Source organism: Lathamus discolor, chromosome 1 (genome assembly GCF_037157495.1).
Source record: "Lathamus discolor isolate bLatDis1 chromosome 1, bLatDis1.hap1, whole genome shotgun sequence".
Taxonomy (NCBI): Eukaryota; Metazoa; Chordata; class Aves; order Psittaciformes; family Psittacidae; genus Lathamus; species Lathamus discolor.
This window is the reverse complement of record NC_088884.1, coordinates 127,357,891-127,374,679: the sequence shown is the minus strand read 5'-3', so window position 1 is coordinate 127,374,679 and position 16,789 is coordinate 127,357,891. Positions and strand designations below refer to the sequence as shown.

The 16,789-nt window shown below is 40.3% G+C and overlaps 1 protein-coding gene across 2 annotated transcripts in view; it reads left to right on the top strand.

The window, feature by feature from the left end:
- The window catches only part of GLRA3 (glycine receptor alpha 3), a 79,984-nt gene that overhangs the window by 23,980 nt on the left and 39,215 nt on the right, over positions 1-16,789 (top strand). The gene's annotated exons all lie outside the window — the stretch shown is intronic.

The following is a 16,789-nucleotide window of genomic DNA, read 5'->3' as shown; positions in this document are numbered from 1 at the left end:
TTTTTCCAGGTAGAAAGTTACTTTAATTTGTATTTGAGGGCCTTGCCAGATTGCAAATCCCAAACAGATTGACATGTCATCCAAGAAGATTTAGTCAGGTTCGATCAGAGGATTAAGCAATACCCACATTATTAGAATAGGGTTCCATAGCTACTTTTCAATGGCTGAATGGGTGTATCTGGTACAAAGCAGGAGACAGACCATGGGGTCAGTAAAATGCAAAAATCCATCAATTATATCACAATAAAAAGCATATTTAGAAAAATAAAGTTGCTCTCACTTTAAAAAAAATTGTCCTGAATTTGGGAAGAGAATGCCTGAGTTCACATCTCAAGTGTGTTTTCTCTCTATGACCAGATAATTAGAAACATTTCCTTTCAGTGCAACTTAGTACAATACAATAATGGTATTCAATTCTGCTCTGTGTTGCCTTGAAAGTATATTAAAACAGTTGAGATGATAGACTACAGCCTGATCTGTAAAAAAATAGATAGTACATTACAGAAGATGCCAAACCTGGTCGGAAACACAGGCATTTTCATTCTATTAATTGTTCAGTTTTTGAATGCATATAATTAAGTACAACCTTGACTTTAAGACAAATGCTGCCTTTAAGATGCTGGTATTCTGTTTATAATGTATTCACTGGTACACAGTATGTTTTGTTTGCAGTCAGCAGCTGTTTACCCCTCAGAAACCCAAATCTTCCTCTGCAGAAAAACAAATGCTTTTACTTAGATGGGACTTTCAGTCCTTTATTTTATTAGCTTTAACTTCTTCCCAACATCTGAAGATGAACAACTTCTGAAAAACATGAACATCTGTCTATCTTAAAATTACAATCAAAACCATCTTTCATTATTTCGCAAGACGAATTTCTGCATTGTTGAACAAAAGTCACTTCACCGCAGTTCAGTATTTTACCAATTGTAACTATGTTACTATTTATTTACTGTAGTTCTTAAAATTCAGGTAGCTGTGTTCTAACATTTTTTTCTAAATCTTTATGCATGAAACGAGTCATCAAAACAATTGATTAGACTCAAAAAGGACTTCTATATTCACAGAATCACAGAATCCCAAGGGTTGGAAGGGACCTCAAAAGATCATCTAGTCCAACCCCCCCGCAAGAGCAGGGTAACCTAGAGTACATCACACAGGAACTTGTCCAGGCGGACCTTGAATATCTCCAATGTAGGAGACTCCACAACCTCCCTGGGCCACCTGTTCCAGTGCTCTGTCACTCTCATAGTAAAAAAGTTTTTCCTGATGTTCATATGGAACCTCCTATGCTCCAGTTTACACCCATTGCCCCTTGTCCTATCACTGGACATTACTGGAAAAAACCTAGCTCCATCATCCTGACACACACCCTTTACATATTTGTAAACATTGATACGGTCACCCCTCAATTCTCCTCCAAGCTAAAGAGACCCAGCTCCCTCAGCCTCTCCTCATAAGGGAGGTGTTCCACTCCCTTAATCATCTCTGTGGCTCTGCACTGGACTCCTTCAAGCAATTCCCTGTCCTTCTTGAACTGAGGGGCCCAGAACTGGACACAATATTCCAGATGTGGCCTCACCAAGGCTGAGTAGAGGGGGAGGAGAACCTCTCTTGACCTACTAACCACACCCTAATACACCCTAGGATGCCATTGGCCTTTTTGGCCACAAGGGCACATTGCTGGCTCATGGTCATCCTCCTATCCACCAGGACCCCCAGGTCCCTTTCCTCTTCACTACTTTCCAGCAGGTCAACCCCCAACCTGTACTGGTACATGGGGTTGTTCTTCCCCAGATGCAAGACTCTACACTTGCCCTTGTTGAATTTCATCAGGTTTCTCCCCGCCCAACTCTCCAGCCTGTCCAGGTCTCGCTGAATGGCAGCACAGCCTTCTGGTGTGTCAGCCACTCCTCCCAGTTTAGTATCATCAGCAAACTTGCTGAGGGTACACTCAGTTCCCTCATCCAGGTCGTTGATGAAAACATTAAACAGCACTGGTCCCAGCACTGACCCCTGATGTACTCCACTAGTCACAGACCTCCAGCTAGATTCTGCCCCATTGACCACAACTCTCTGCCTTCTTCCCTTGAACCAGCTCTTGATCCACCTCACTACCTGATCATCAAGCCCACACTTCCTCAGCTTATCTATGAGGATGCTGTGGGAGACAGTATCAAATGCCTTACTGAAATCAAGAAAAAACACATCTACTGCTCTACCATCATCCATCCACCTAGTTACTTCTTCATAGAAGGCTATAAGGTTGGTCAAACATGACTTCCCCTTGGTAAAACCATGTTGGCTGCTCTTAATGACCCCCTCACCCTTGATATGTCTAGAGATGGTGTCAAGAATAAGTTGTTTCATCATCTTTCCAGAGATGGAGGTAAGGCTGGTCGGTCTATAATTACCCGGATCCTCTTTATAGGATCATAGAATAGAATCATAGAATAGTTAGGGTTAGAAAGGGCCTCAAGATCATCTAGTTCCAACCCCCCTGCCATGGGCAGGGACACCTCACACTAAACCATCCCACCCAAGGCTTCATCCAACCTGGTCTTGAACACTGCCAGGGATGGAGCACTCACAACATCCCTGGGCAACCCATTCCAGTGCCTCACCACCCTAACAGGAAAGGATTTCCTCCTTATATCCAATCTAAACTTCCCCTGTTTAAGTTTTAACCCGTTACCCCTTGTCCTGTCACTACAGTCCCTGATGAAGAATCCCTCCCCAGCATCCCTATAGGCCCCCTTCAGATACTGGAAGGCTGCTATTAGGTCCCCACGCAGCCTTCTCTTCTCCAGGCTGAAGAGCCCCAACTTTCTCAGCCTGTCTTCATACAGGAGGTGCTCCAGTCCCCTGATCATCCTCGTGGCCCTCCTCTGGACTTGTTCCAACAGTTCCACGTCCTTTTTATGTTGAGGACACCAGAACTGCACACAATACTCCAGGTGAGGTCTCACAAGAGCAGAGTAGAGGGACACGATCACCTCCTTCGACCTGCTGGTCACGCTCCTTTTGATGCAGCCCAGGATACGGTTGGCTTTCTGGGCTGCAAGCACACACTGCCAGCTTATGTTCATTTTCTCATCGATCAGCACCCCCAAGTCCTTCTCCGCAGGACCACTCTGAATCTCTTCTTTGCCCAATCTGTAGCTGTGCCTGGGATTGCTCTGACCCAGGTGTAGGACCTTGCACTTGTCATGGTTGAACTTCATAAGGTTGGCATCAGCCCATCTTACAAGCGTGTCAAGGTCCCTCTGGATGGCATCCCTTTTCCTCCAGCGTATCAACCGGACCACACAGCTTGGTGTCATCAGCAAACTTGCTGAGGGCGCACTCAATCCCACTGTCCATGTCAGCAATGAAGATGTTAAACAAGACCGGTCCCAACACCAATCCCTGAGGGACACCACTTGTTACTGGTCTCCAGCCAGACATTGAGCCATTGACCACAACTCCGTGTGCGGCCATCCAGCCAGTTCTTTATCCATCAAGTGGTCCACATATCAAATCAATGTCTCTCCAATTTAGAGAGAAGGATGTTGTGTGGGACATTGTCAAACGCTTTGCACAAGTCCAGGTAGATAACATCAATAGGGTGTCTACCCCTTCTTATAGACTGGCGTGACACTTGCCATCCTCCAGTCCTCAGACACCTCTCCTGTTCCCCACGACTTACCAAGGATGACGGAGAGTGGCCAAGCAGCGACCTCCACCAGCTCCCTCAGCACCTGCGGGTGTATTCCATCCAGATTTATAGATGTCCAGACTGCTTAACTGATCCCTAACCCAATCCTCATCTACCAAAGGAAACTCCTCCTTTGTCCTGACTCCTTCTGGGACTACAGGAATCTTGGGCCTCCAGGGAGAGTCTGCAGGAGTAAAGACAGAGGCAAAGAAGGCATTCAGCACCTCTGCCTTCTTTAAATCCTCTGTCTCCAGGGCACTCACCTCATTCAACAGTGGGCCTATATTGCCTCTTGTGTTAGTTTTATCCACTATGTATTTGAAAAAGCCCTTTCTATTGTCCTTAACCCAACTTGCAAGATTAAGTTCCAAGGAGGCCTTAGCTGTCCCAATTGCCTCCCTACATCCTCTAACAACTGTCCTATATTCCTCCCAAGTGGTCAGCCCCTCCTTCCATAATCCGTAGATTCTCTTTTTCCACATGAGTTTGCCCAGCAATTCCTTGTTTAACCATGCTGGTCTCCTAGCTCCCTTACTTGATTTCCTACCCATTGGGACACTCTGATCCTGAGCTTGGAAGAAGTGGTCCTTAAATGCTGACCAACTATCTTGAGCCCCTTTACCACCTAATACCCTTTCCCATGAAACTTCCCTTAGCAATTGATTGAAGAGGCCAAAGTTGGCCCTTCGGAAATCCAGAATTGTGGCCTTGCTAGGTATTCTATTCCTCCCACACAGGATCCTAAACTCCACCATCTCATGGTCACTGCAGCCAAGGCTGCCACTGACCATCACCACTTCAGCCAGGCCCTTGTTGGTGAGTACTAGATCCAGCAGCACTCCTCTCCTAGTTGGTTTGTCCACCATTTGCATTAAGAAGTTATCAATGCACTGGAGGAACCTCCTAGACTGTGAATGACTGGCTGTGTGAGTCTTCCAGCAAATATCGGGGTAGTTAAAATCCCCCATGAGGACCAAGGCATGTAATCGTGAGGCTGCTTTCAGCTGCCTGTAGAAAGCCTCATCAACTCCTTTGTCCTGATCAGGAGGCCTATAATAGACCCCCACAACTGTATCACCTGTACCAGCCAGTCCCTTAATTCATACCCACAGACTTTTCACTTGACCCTCATCTGCCCCTGGACAGAACTCAATACATTCTAGTCGCTCTCTCACATAAGGAGCAACTCCACCACATCGCTTTGCTGACCTATCTTTCCTAAAAATGACATAGCCATCCATGACCACATTCCAGTCATGTGAGCTGTCCCACCATGACTCTGTAATTGCCACCAGATCATAACCTTTAGACCACACACAGACTTCTAACTCTTCCTGTTTATTCCCCATGCTGTGTGCATTGGTGTACAAGCATTTCAGGGAGCAAGCAGAGCACACTAGTGGCACCCTTGGGAGGCAGAAGGCCTTTTGGTCTTCATTAATACTAGAACAATGCCCCAGTAGTTCAAACCCAGTTACAACCCCCTCACACTCTGAGTCTAACCTAAAGCTCCGTGAGTGAGCTCTGTTGACTCTGGCCCTAATACACTTTTTCCCCTGTGGGACAGGGTCTAAACAACCATCCTTTCCCTCAAATGAAGCAATAGATTGAGAGTCCTCCCTAGTATACCATCCTTCAAGCCCTAGCATGTTTCTCTTGGGCTTGTCCCCAACAGGCCCAATTATCTCCCCTTCCCCCTTCATATCTAGTTTCAAGCTCTATCGATGAGCTCTGCTAACTCCTGCCCCAAAAACCTTTTCCCCCTCTGGGACTGGTGTATCCCACCCACCACCAGAAAATCAGGTGTCTCATACAGCAGCCCATGATTAAAAAAGCCAAAACCCTGCCTTTGGCACCAGTCACGTAGCCATATATTAATCTGCAGACTCTTTCTATTTATCTCTTCACCCTTGCTTGTAACAGGCATGGAGACAAACACCACTTGTGCTCCAGACCCTCTAACCAACCATCCCAGGGCCCTGAAGTCTCTCTTCATTGCCCTTACGTTCCTCGTAATAATTTCGTCACTGCCAACCTGAAAAACCAGCAGTGGGTAGTAGTCAGACGGCTGCACCAGATCAGAGAGTTTCCTTTTAACATCTCTAATCTGAGCCCCAGGTAGGCAGCAGACTTCCCTGTGGGATGGATGTGGTCGACAAATGGGCCCTTCTGTTCCCCTCAGAAGGGAGTCACCCACCACAATTACTCTTTTTTTCTTCTTGGTTGAAGAAGCTCTAAGGCATGAGGGCGAGTGACAAGCCCTAGCTGACTCACTAGATAGATCTACCCCTCCATCTCCATTTACCTGGCCCTGTAGTTCCAAGACTTCATACCTGTTATTCAAGGGTAACTGGGAGGAAGGAAGGGATTGCAAGGGTTTTTGCTTACCTCTACAAGGAGGGACCTCCCTCCATACCTCCTTGTCCCTTAAGTTCACTCCTACCTGATGGTAGGAGGGAAGGGGGTCCACCACTTGTTCAACTACTCCCCTCTGCCCCCGCCTTAGGGTGTGGCTCCACCAATCTATTTCACTTTCACATTCTCTGATGGCTCTCAACCTCTCTACCTCCTCCCTCAGTTCAGCCACCTGCATGAGCAGATCATTTATTCACTCACACCGCACACAAGCGGTGTCACTGGCTCCCTCCAATACAAGTGCCAGGCTCAGGCATTTACTGCAGCCAGAGACCTGCACAGCCACATGTCTGCAGGAAGGCTCAATCTGGGTACTCACGTCACTCATCACTACAGCTTTTGATCATGTTGTGACCGTGACCTGGTCGATCGGTCCGTCTACATCTACCCGTACGAGCAAGCAGTCCTTCCTCCTCCTGCGCTCCAGGCGAGTGCTCTTGATCAGGCAGTTATCCCGCTCTCCTGCCCGCGCAAACTGCCGTGACCTTCTCTGTTCGCTCGCTCTGTGCCTCGACCCGCTGTGCTCGCAGCGCTCCTGGTCATCTCATGCTCCCAGGGCAGGTTTTTAACCACTCACAGCTGCCGCCGAGCCTCCTGGCTCCGCCCCCGGTGAGTCAGCTCCTCGAGTGAGCGGAGCTGCCGGCTCCTGGGCAAGTCTTGTCGAGGACTTGAGGCTCCCTCCTCGGTGGCTCTTGTCGCTCCGAGGTGAGGCTCCTGGACACTGATCTCGCTTCGCTTCGCTCCGCTCCGGTGTTGCAGGTGTCCTCTCTCAAAGCTACTCACCCCAGCAATTCTTGAAACTTTTTTCCAAGATGTAAACAAAAGAGCTCAAGTAAGAAACAAGTGCAAAATAAAACCTGTCCACTAAGTGGTACCTTGAATTCTCGCTGCTATTTAAAACTACCAGCTGAATAATGAATATGCGTATATGAATTAGCTTTAAAGAAGTCCGAGTACACCAAGGCACAATCGTGATTGCTCTTGGCGCTGTCAGTCTCTCTCCCTGTCTCTGGTTCTCATACCGATGACCAAAATCTTTGGGCTCCCTCTGCTGCCTTGGCTATGTATAACACAGTAAACACAGAAAAACAATGGGTTAAAAAAACACCCAAAATTAGATCAGCTGCAAAATAGCCCGGTGCAACCTTACATTATAGGACTCTATAGTTTGCAGTAGGGAAGAGGAATTTGTCAGTGCACAAGGGGAACTTACAGCATGTGGCAGAAATCAGCTTTCAGTAAGTTCATTCTCTTAAACCCATACACACCTGGTCTACCTATCAGGAGAGACAGCCAAACCAAAGCAGCTTAATTTGGTTTACAGCAGCTGGCAAACTCTGTAAATTGGTTCTTTCTTTTTTTCGGAGGCTTGCTTGGGTTTTTTTTTACATTTCTTTTGACTTATTTAGAGTATGGGTTACTGTTGGGAATTCATATTCCCTTTCTTTTTTCACAGTGTGGAAAAGGCATGCCACCTCTTGCTAGGAATTTATGTCATGTACACTCTGAGGAGGCAGAGAAAAAGTAAACCATGTAATCTAAAACTCCCTTAAAATTTCCTGGTGGGCACTACTTAAGGTCCAGACTTGCCAATCTTTCTGCGTTATTGAGCCAAATGGTAGTACCAGACCTGTACATGTCTGATGATATTCACAAAGCAAGTATTTCGCACTCATCCTCTAGTCAAGTAAAACTCTTATTGCATCACACGTATAAAGGAAAATCTACGTTCAGTCTTTCTTTCTTTACATGTTACTACTATTATACTTTTCTTCAGTTGGGATTTTGAAATCTTAAAGAATATGAGATTAAATAAAAATGTGGAAGCCCAGAATAAAATTACTCTTTCATTATAGGAAATTAACATAAATAACATAAATTAACATCTTGCATTTTTTTATTTAAGATAAACAGTGACCTATTGAAGTACACTTAACCTTAAAAATCTGATAAATCAACAGTAGTGCTTGGTCATGTAAAGTTAAATGTATATTGTCAACGTGGGAACTGTATCCTACACGAAACCAAATAATTTGCTTATTGGTACACTGGAACTGAAATTTCGGGCTTTATCACAACAGCCTCAAAAGTTTACAGAGGGTTTAGTACTTTTTTTTGTAGCTCAAGCTGTGCTAAGCTTGTATTTGCACCGTATCTCCGAATAAGCAGTGTCAACATAAAAAGAATATACTGTTCAGTTTTACGGGGTAAGAATAACACCAATGCCAACATTTTCAGCTACAAATATTTACAGACACAGTAAAGAATACATGGAACAAAGGCTACAGAATAGTGAGGCTAAAGGGCAGATAGTAGGACACACCAAAAAGCCTTTTATTCTAGTAAATATGCTTCACCAACTTCTGCAAGGTCTTCTGAATTTTAAAGGTCAGGAACAACACTTTGGCCTTAATCCAGATTTACAGCAGTATTTACTAAGTATGTATTAATATGCTTAGCATAATGCACGTGCTAAAAGTTTATTGAAAGGGACACTCACTGAGAGACCTAATGGCAAATTATAACAGTGCAGACAATTAACACATTCAAAAACATACGTCCCTTACTTCTTCCTGGCACATTTTTGCTGATGTGTATTTCTTGGCTCAGTCTCTAAAGAATTGTATTATCCTGAAAGTTGTTAGGAAGCAGGTGATATACCTTTCTGTACTCTAATACACTAACAAGTTTATCTTACATTTACAAATAAAATGTTCTTTTAACCTACATTAACCCATCTTTAAACCATCAGAATTACTCTCCAAGTCACAGCTTTTTAATTTTGTTAGCTTCATCTTCAAGTGAGTATTTCTATTTAAATTCTATTCTACCTATTCTCTTTAGAGTGCTTGAAAGGAATGTTCATTTGTATACATTGCAAAGCTTAATGCTGAAACATTTCATCAAATATTTTTCCTAATTCCTTTTTAGTTGATTGTCTCAATGCAAGGAAATATGCACCTTCCTTTGGTGAAAATATGCTGAAAAATTCTGTGCAGTGGATATAGTAATGTGTTAATACTGACTTGACAGACAAATATCTACACTGCACAGTATTTATCTCAGATAAGCAAACATGCAATAAAGGCCACTTTGTAGTGTCAAGATTACAAAAAACATTCAATATTTTTACCTATTTGACAACTAACTCCCTTCTATCAAGACACAGAGAAGTCATTAAATTGTTATTTTGTGAGTTTGGAAGACAGTTTTTTAACATCCTTCATTTTATCATTAACTTGCCTCTGACACCCTGAGCCTGGGTTATAGGCTCAGGAGTAGAAAGAGGCTTTTCACATTCTAGTGGGTCTGCAGCTGTCCAATTTGTTATATGTCCAGATGAATCCATGCAAATCCCCCTGATGAGCTTGCATTCTAAGCAGACAGCATCATATCACCCTGCCCTGATACAGCATATTTTCCACACCATATGGAAGTTCTATAGTACGCAAAAAAAAAGAGCTCCAAATCAGTAAGTTTCAGAAGCAGTGATGGAAAATACTGTTTTATGCAGTTCTGCTCTGAAACTTTTAGTCTAATGGAGGATATTACAACAGGGCAACAGCATGACGAAGCAGAGAGGAACAAGGAAAAGTTAGACAATGGTAGCACAGCCAATTCCTGTCCATCTAACCAAGTTACAAGATGTGGCATGGCACCAACTACTTGCAACAGCTGATCAAGGGTGCATATTGTATATTCACTAATGGGTGTTGAGGAGAAGAGGTGGTTTTAGGTGCTTATTAAGAATGAGACCAACGGGAGCTGTGCATAAAAACATGAAGGTTAAGCATCCAGTTTGCTGATAAACTGTAATAGATGGTGCAGCAGGTAGATAGGTTGGTTAACACTATGCAGAGAAGAAGCTAGTACAGATAATACTGCACATGATGGTTATCAGGTACCAACAAGCTGAATTTCCAAATCTTGAGAAATCTGGTTCCCTATTAACACTGAAACTCATCCTTACACCACAAGTCAGAAATGAGGAGAAATAATCTCATTGTACTTATCTCCTGGCCTTTGGGAAGTTTATGAGGATGATTGTACTATTCTATGCTTTTTCCTAACCTTCTCTTTCTGTGTTATAAGATCTGAATATTCCTGTATTTTTTCCTGGCATCTATACTGGAGATTTTTCTCAGGAAGTAATTACAACATTTTGGGCTCCTTTGATGACTCTGACAAAGTAAAGGAAATGTCAATTTTTCCTTTTTGTTTCCTTTGACAATTTATAAATTATTCAGAAAAAAAAATTAAAAAAAATAATAGTGTTTGAATTGGATCATTCCAGTATTAAATTTCAGGAATTTGGGCAGAAAATTAACTTTGCAGTGATGAAAATAATTTTGACTCATGTTTGGTTTAGGTTTGGACCAGCAAAAATGACTACTTCAATTGATCTTTAAAAATCACCAGAATCTTTACCTTTGCTGAAGTTGACGAACATTGCCAAAGTTGGTGGCAGGTTTCTTTCCTTGGTCCCTCCAGTGGTTTTAAAACTGTTTTAGCAACTCTCCGGTGAGTTAGGGAGCAGTAGTGTTCATTCCTTGGTTAACAGAGTGTGATTATGTTATTTGAAAAAGAGGCTCAGTTACAGGATGGTTTCCACATATTTCATGTTTGAAAGCCAGTATATTCAACACAGATATACAGAAAAACAGAAACTACGAACTGAGCTATGTCAGTAAAAAATAATCTTGTCTTATTAAAAATGAGGTTAAACTTTTTTGTTTGTCGCTGCAACAAACCAACTCAAGAGCAAGTCTCAAGTTTATTTTAGATATTGTCTTGAGGCCAAATTCTGCTGAAAGCTTTAGAGATACAGTGCAATCCCACCTAATAACAAAGTGCATTTGCCTGAGAAAATACTGGAAAAACAGTCAGTTCTTGCTTCCAGGTCTTAAAACCTCCCTTTTCTAAATATCCTTTCAATGATTTATGAAGAACCGAAACTTTCTGTATGAAAGGAAAATATTTCATGCAGTCAATGTCTTTAGATTGACTGTGAAGTTAAAGTCTAGAATAAGTGATACTGTAATGAAGAAAAGCTGCTTGAAAATGTCTCGGGTACTTTTGATAGCCTTAGATGAGAGTACTGCCACAGAGGATCCAACTCAGTATGTGTTTGCAGCATTAATGGAAATTTAAAAGTGATGCAGAAACTGAAAAGGACTATATTCTGTGCACAAACATGTCATAGGTCTGAAAAGATAGTAGCAAGTATCTACAGTAAAACAGAAGTTCAGACTGATAGTTTTTACTGACAGCAGTCATGTAATGGGCACAAACAAAGTAAAGGTGTGGTCCCTTTGCAAAAACGGAATGCCTTAAAAGCAGAACGTAGAAACCTAGAAAACCAGGTTTTCATAATCAGATACTAAAATTCCCCTTTCAGTTGTTCTGACTTGTAAATTTAATTCATTTTTGTGACTGTGAGCCATAATTTATTTCAAATTTTTTTATAAAAAGATGAATTGGAATAGATTTTATATTTATTCCAGTAAGGCTTGGTGTCTGAGTCACAGCCAAATTCTGTGACACTTTCAAGAACTTGTAGCTGAAATTCAATGGGAGAATATGGAGAATAAATATATGAGTCACAAATAAAGACTGCTGGTTCCATTTAACTTTCCTTACTGATATAACAAATTATCTGGATCCTAATACCCATCTGTAAGGGCAACTTATGACTAATTACAGACCTGTGTGATGCTGTAAGGGTTTCCAGACATAACTTTTATTTCTTATTGCCAGCAGACAAATATCTCAAGTTTCTCAACATCCAGCAACCGTGTTTCTAGACTATGGTACATGCAGAAGACAGGCACTCTGAGCTCAAGTAGAAAAGCTGCAGAACGAGGCTGAAAGGAGGCTTTCTCATTTTAAAGCAGACTGCTCATTGCTGATCTATTTTTGTGGTGCTTGAAGATGCAGCTCTACATCTACAAAATAAATTAATTGAAAAGAACTGCATACAGACTTTTAACAAAGAAAACACTGATCGTCTTCCTAAATTTTAATAGGTTTTTGTCATTTGGTTGAACAAAAGACCAAGACATGATACTTAAACACTTTGGCACTCTTTGCCAATATATAAATCCACAAACAAATGTTTTCAGTAATGAACAACAGCAACAACGAAATGTCAAATGTTGAATAAAATCTCCAAGATTCTTCATGAAAAACAACCACTAGTTTATAGTCCCAGCTGTCACACACAACATGGATAATACTCTAGTACCTCAAGGGCTAGTGCTGAAAGCTGAGTGACTTCATCCACTTGCTCAAGCTGGGCATCCACAAAATCTCTCTTCAGCTACCCCCAGATGCGTGCAGCGTCTTGTGCTTTGACTTCCTAGTCCTGGGTGAAATGTCAAATCAGGTATACCACTATCAGTACCAACTTGAGATATACCAAATTCTGTAAATGCTTTAGAATACAGCACCAAGAGCTTGTTTCATTGGTCTAAGGAGCAGGCAGCATGCTGGGCCATGTTTTGTTAAAGTTCTACTTACATTGAGGGAAACCTACCTTCAGATACTTTTTACCTCATTTGAAGAAAAGAATGAATCCAGGCTTGCAGTTGGTTTAGTACTCTAAGCCTAGGAGTAATTTTTTCTGGTTTAGCTAAAATAGATACTCCCCAGGATATGTGTTATAATCAGCTCTTCCAAATATGCTATAGGAAATAATTTTCCCGTCTGATCCATTTTAACAAACATTCTTTGGATCTAAAGATAAAATCTTTATATTAAAAAAAAATAAAATAAAATTGTACAATACAAAAAGCTGAACAGATCAATTTAAAGCACCGTATTTTCCATTTCCCCATAGCTATATATTGCAACTAATAAGAACAGAAATCTTGAATGGACCTCTTACATGATCAGTGCAATTCTTACTACTGCAGATAATTTTGCTTTATAATCCTATTTATCACCTGTTCTAATGCTGTCTAAAACCCATGGGTTTTTTTACATGTCATCCCTCATGAAAAGTTCTTCCAGAATCTTTATCTCTTCATTCCAAGGGAGACTTAGCCTTTAGCCAAATATTTGTGTACTGTGTTTACCTACACCCATCTGATCTTGTCCTAGAAAAGCTGAAGAAAAGTTCACACCTCCTATTAATTCTTACATATGTTTGCTCACATTGACTTTTCTTTTTCTGCCCGCTTTTGTACAGCATTGCATTGTAAAAGCCTATGTCGTTATTCTCATCCCCTCCAGCATTTTCTTACTTACTTTTACATCTTCATATTTATCTTTTCAACGTGTTTGAATAGGAGCTGTCATGTTAGCAGTTGCTAAAGGTCTATATCCTGCTATAGTGGTTATAGCATTACCCAGAAAAAGCTGTAAAGACTACTAATTTGCAAGCTGAAATCTACTCAGTCATTATTGTAGAAAAGCTGAGTATCTGTAAAAAGATGATTGTGGCATCACGACATAACTGTTCACACTGTATGAGGTATGCTTTTTATAAAAAAGCATATTTATATTTTGTTGCAATCATATAAGAAGATTAATTCCATTGAGGTAATAAGTATGTAATACTCATAATAAAGATATAGTAAAAAACAACCAAACAACCAAACAAACAAAAAACAAAAAACCCACAAACAAAAAAAACAAAACAAACAACAAAAAACAACAACCAAAAAAAAAGCAAACAAACATAAAAGGACTAGGCCAAAAGAAATAGTTCAAACATCTTTAGTCTAGTTGCCTTATAATGTGTATTTAAGCAATGGAAATTAATCTCATCATGATATAGGGGGATTTTGTCCTTAACTCCCATTAGCACTAGCAGGAGTTAAGTCCATAAATCCGCATCTATCACTGTAAGAATATAGCCTTTCTCCCTTGTTTTTCCATTAACCTGTAATTTACTAACACTTTGTTTACAGAAACAAAAGCCACAGTTTTCTTTAGAATAACTGTTACATTAACATGAATTAAAAAAATTAAGGATTCTTCGATTGTCAATTTTGTTCTTGGTTTCTGTTCTTGAGTCTAGTAAATACGTGCTGGAAAAGTTCTCCAGTACAAATGCCTGGCATGAAGCAATAACCTTGAAATTCTTTCTTTGAATAAGTTTGAGTTATTTTGACATCGTTTAAAAATTCAGTTCTGTTCTCATATCTTCATTCTGTTGTGAATACTTGGTACTTCATGCATTCTGGGTGTGCATTTTTAATTACAATAGCCAAAGTAATCGCTTGGCATGAAAGAGCTGTGCACTCACATATTTTATACATCATACTCGTATTGCGAAGAAATATCTTACATTGTATCCCAAAAGTTGAAACTATCATATAATACTTTAGTATTAGACTGTAAAATTATACTGTTTATCAAAAGAGATGGCAAGAATATGTTTCATACATAGCTATTTTCCATGAATATACAGCATGTCCTCAAATATGGTCATTAGGTGGTAGAAAAAAGAAGTATTGTGAGACTGTGATTCAGGCTTTACTGTTCTTCAAAAGCCAATGGGATCAGCAAGGTGTGGGCTGACAATGCATTTTAACTGACATGCCCCTCCCTGTGTCATTACTGGCATAATAATGGTGCCGGATCTCTTTTTTTTTTTTTTTCTTTCTTTTTTCCCCCTAAATCCTCCTAAATTCTAATACTAATCTACACAATAGTAAAACTCAGCATCTCTGAGAGAGATTGCTTTCTTCAACAGTGCAAAATAACCTGTGTGACTTCAGAACCTGTCTCGCTTATCACATAGACCAGCAGGCCCAGTTAGTTGACTAAAGCACAATAATTGGGTTCCGTACCTTCTCTCACTCCCAAATAAATTCCTTTGTCCCTTCAGCTCATAAACCATCTTACCCAGGAAGCACTACCCTGCCATCTAGATTCATTATACAGATGTCTCAAAACAGGGATCTACAGACTGCCACTTTCCTCCCTCTCTCCAAACAATATGTAATCAATCCCAGCTCACAGGCTGCTCCTCTGCCTCTAGGGTTCCAGTTTGGTGAGGCTTTTTTTTTCTCAACAACTTCAGTTCAGGGCTTTGACACAGCAAAGCCAACGAACATTAGCTCCCTGTAGCTGCAGCCTTTTCCACAGCTTGGAAAGGTCCCAGCTTGCAAGCCTTTACAAAATATTATCAGACCCTAGAAGCAAATTTAATCCCATATCTTTCATTAAAAAAAAAAACAAAAACAAAAACAAAAAACAGCAAACAAAACAAAACAAACAGGTTAAAAAAAACCCAACATAGGCAGCTACCTCCTCAAGGCATTTCTTGTTAGACATTGTGAGCCCTTATGAACAGATATTGATCAAACACTTTATTCTCAGTTAATAGATTTACAGAACGTAAACGTACAGGAACACATAAAAGCCAATATATCGGCGTAACACGACTAGTTAAAGAAGATTGCTAGTCTGCTTTCCCTCCACGAACATTGATACAATACGTGGAATCTGCCACAGTCTTCTTTTTAGTTCTTTTATCTCCTTTTATAGATTTAAATAGAATAAAGGTTTGACTCCTAGTAAAATTGAAGGGATAGAATACTGAAGATTTTATGTTTCTAGTCAGTCTAATAAATAGTTCCCTGGTTTGCAATATATTTTTCCTTATTTTTGTGAATTTTATGAAATTGGCTACTCTATAGTTTTAGAAAACAGTATAGAAAACACATCATTTGCATACCTCAATACAATCTATATTATATCAAATATAGAATATAGAATACATATATATATATATAAAACTCAACAGTTTTCAGCATATATGTTTATACTTTACACTGGTTAAGTCTTTCATTGATTTTGGATGATTTCTTTCAGATTTTAAATATTTATACTAGACCTTTTAATGTAACAAGTCTGTTTCCCAGCTTATCAAAATGTAGGGAAAATGATTCAGATTTGTGTCTGTGACTACTGTTCTGGTAAAACTGTAGTATTACAAACTACAGTACTTGACATATATCAAAATAATGTTAGGACTGGCTTTTCAGTGAGTAACCTCTACTTCTCCCTTTGTAATGGACCTAAAGGATCATTTCAAGTACATGTTTTTAAGGGAGATTTCTACTCTTAGCCAATCTTTAGTCAATCACTGAAACCAGTCATAGTCTTAAGTGTTAACACATATAATGTATTAATAACACTATGGAAAAAAATAATACCAAAACCTCATCTGAACAAATTAATAACCTCAGAAAAACTCAATTTTTCACTTAACAAGAAATACTTTCTGCTGTTAGAGCAAAAGAATCTTTGGGGACACATCATTTGTCTGCAGAAAAAAACTCAACCCGAAACAATACCAACGCAGAATTTTTTTTGTTAACTGAGAACATAGCAGAACTCTATGAAGAGAGAGGCTTAGTGCATGATATTTGTTCATGTAATTGTCACGTGCATTTTCATCTAATCCTTATACTACTGCTTGAACTTTAAAGTGCAAACACTTTAAAAGTCCCTGAGCTAAAGCTTAAAAAAGCAATTACAGTGAACAAGTTGCAAAATGTGATTTTAGAGTAATGCATTAAGAGTTGAGAACACACAACTTCCATTAAGAATGGAAGTAGTCTAGCTAGTCTTCAGTTAACAAATTTCTAGGACATGCAATAAGAGCTGTGACAAATGTTATTATACAACATGTCAGTACTGTGTTTAATTACTTTCTTAAAC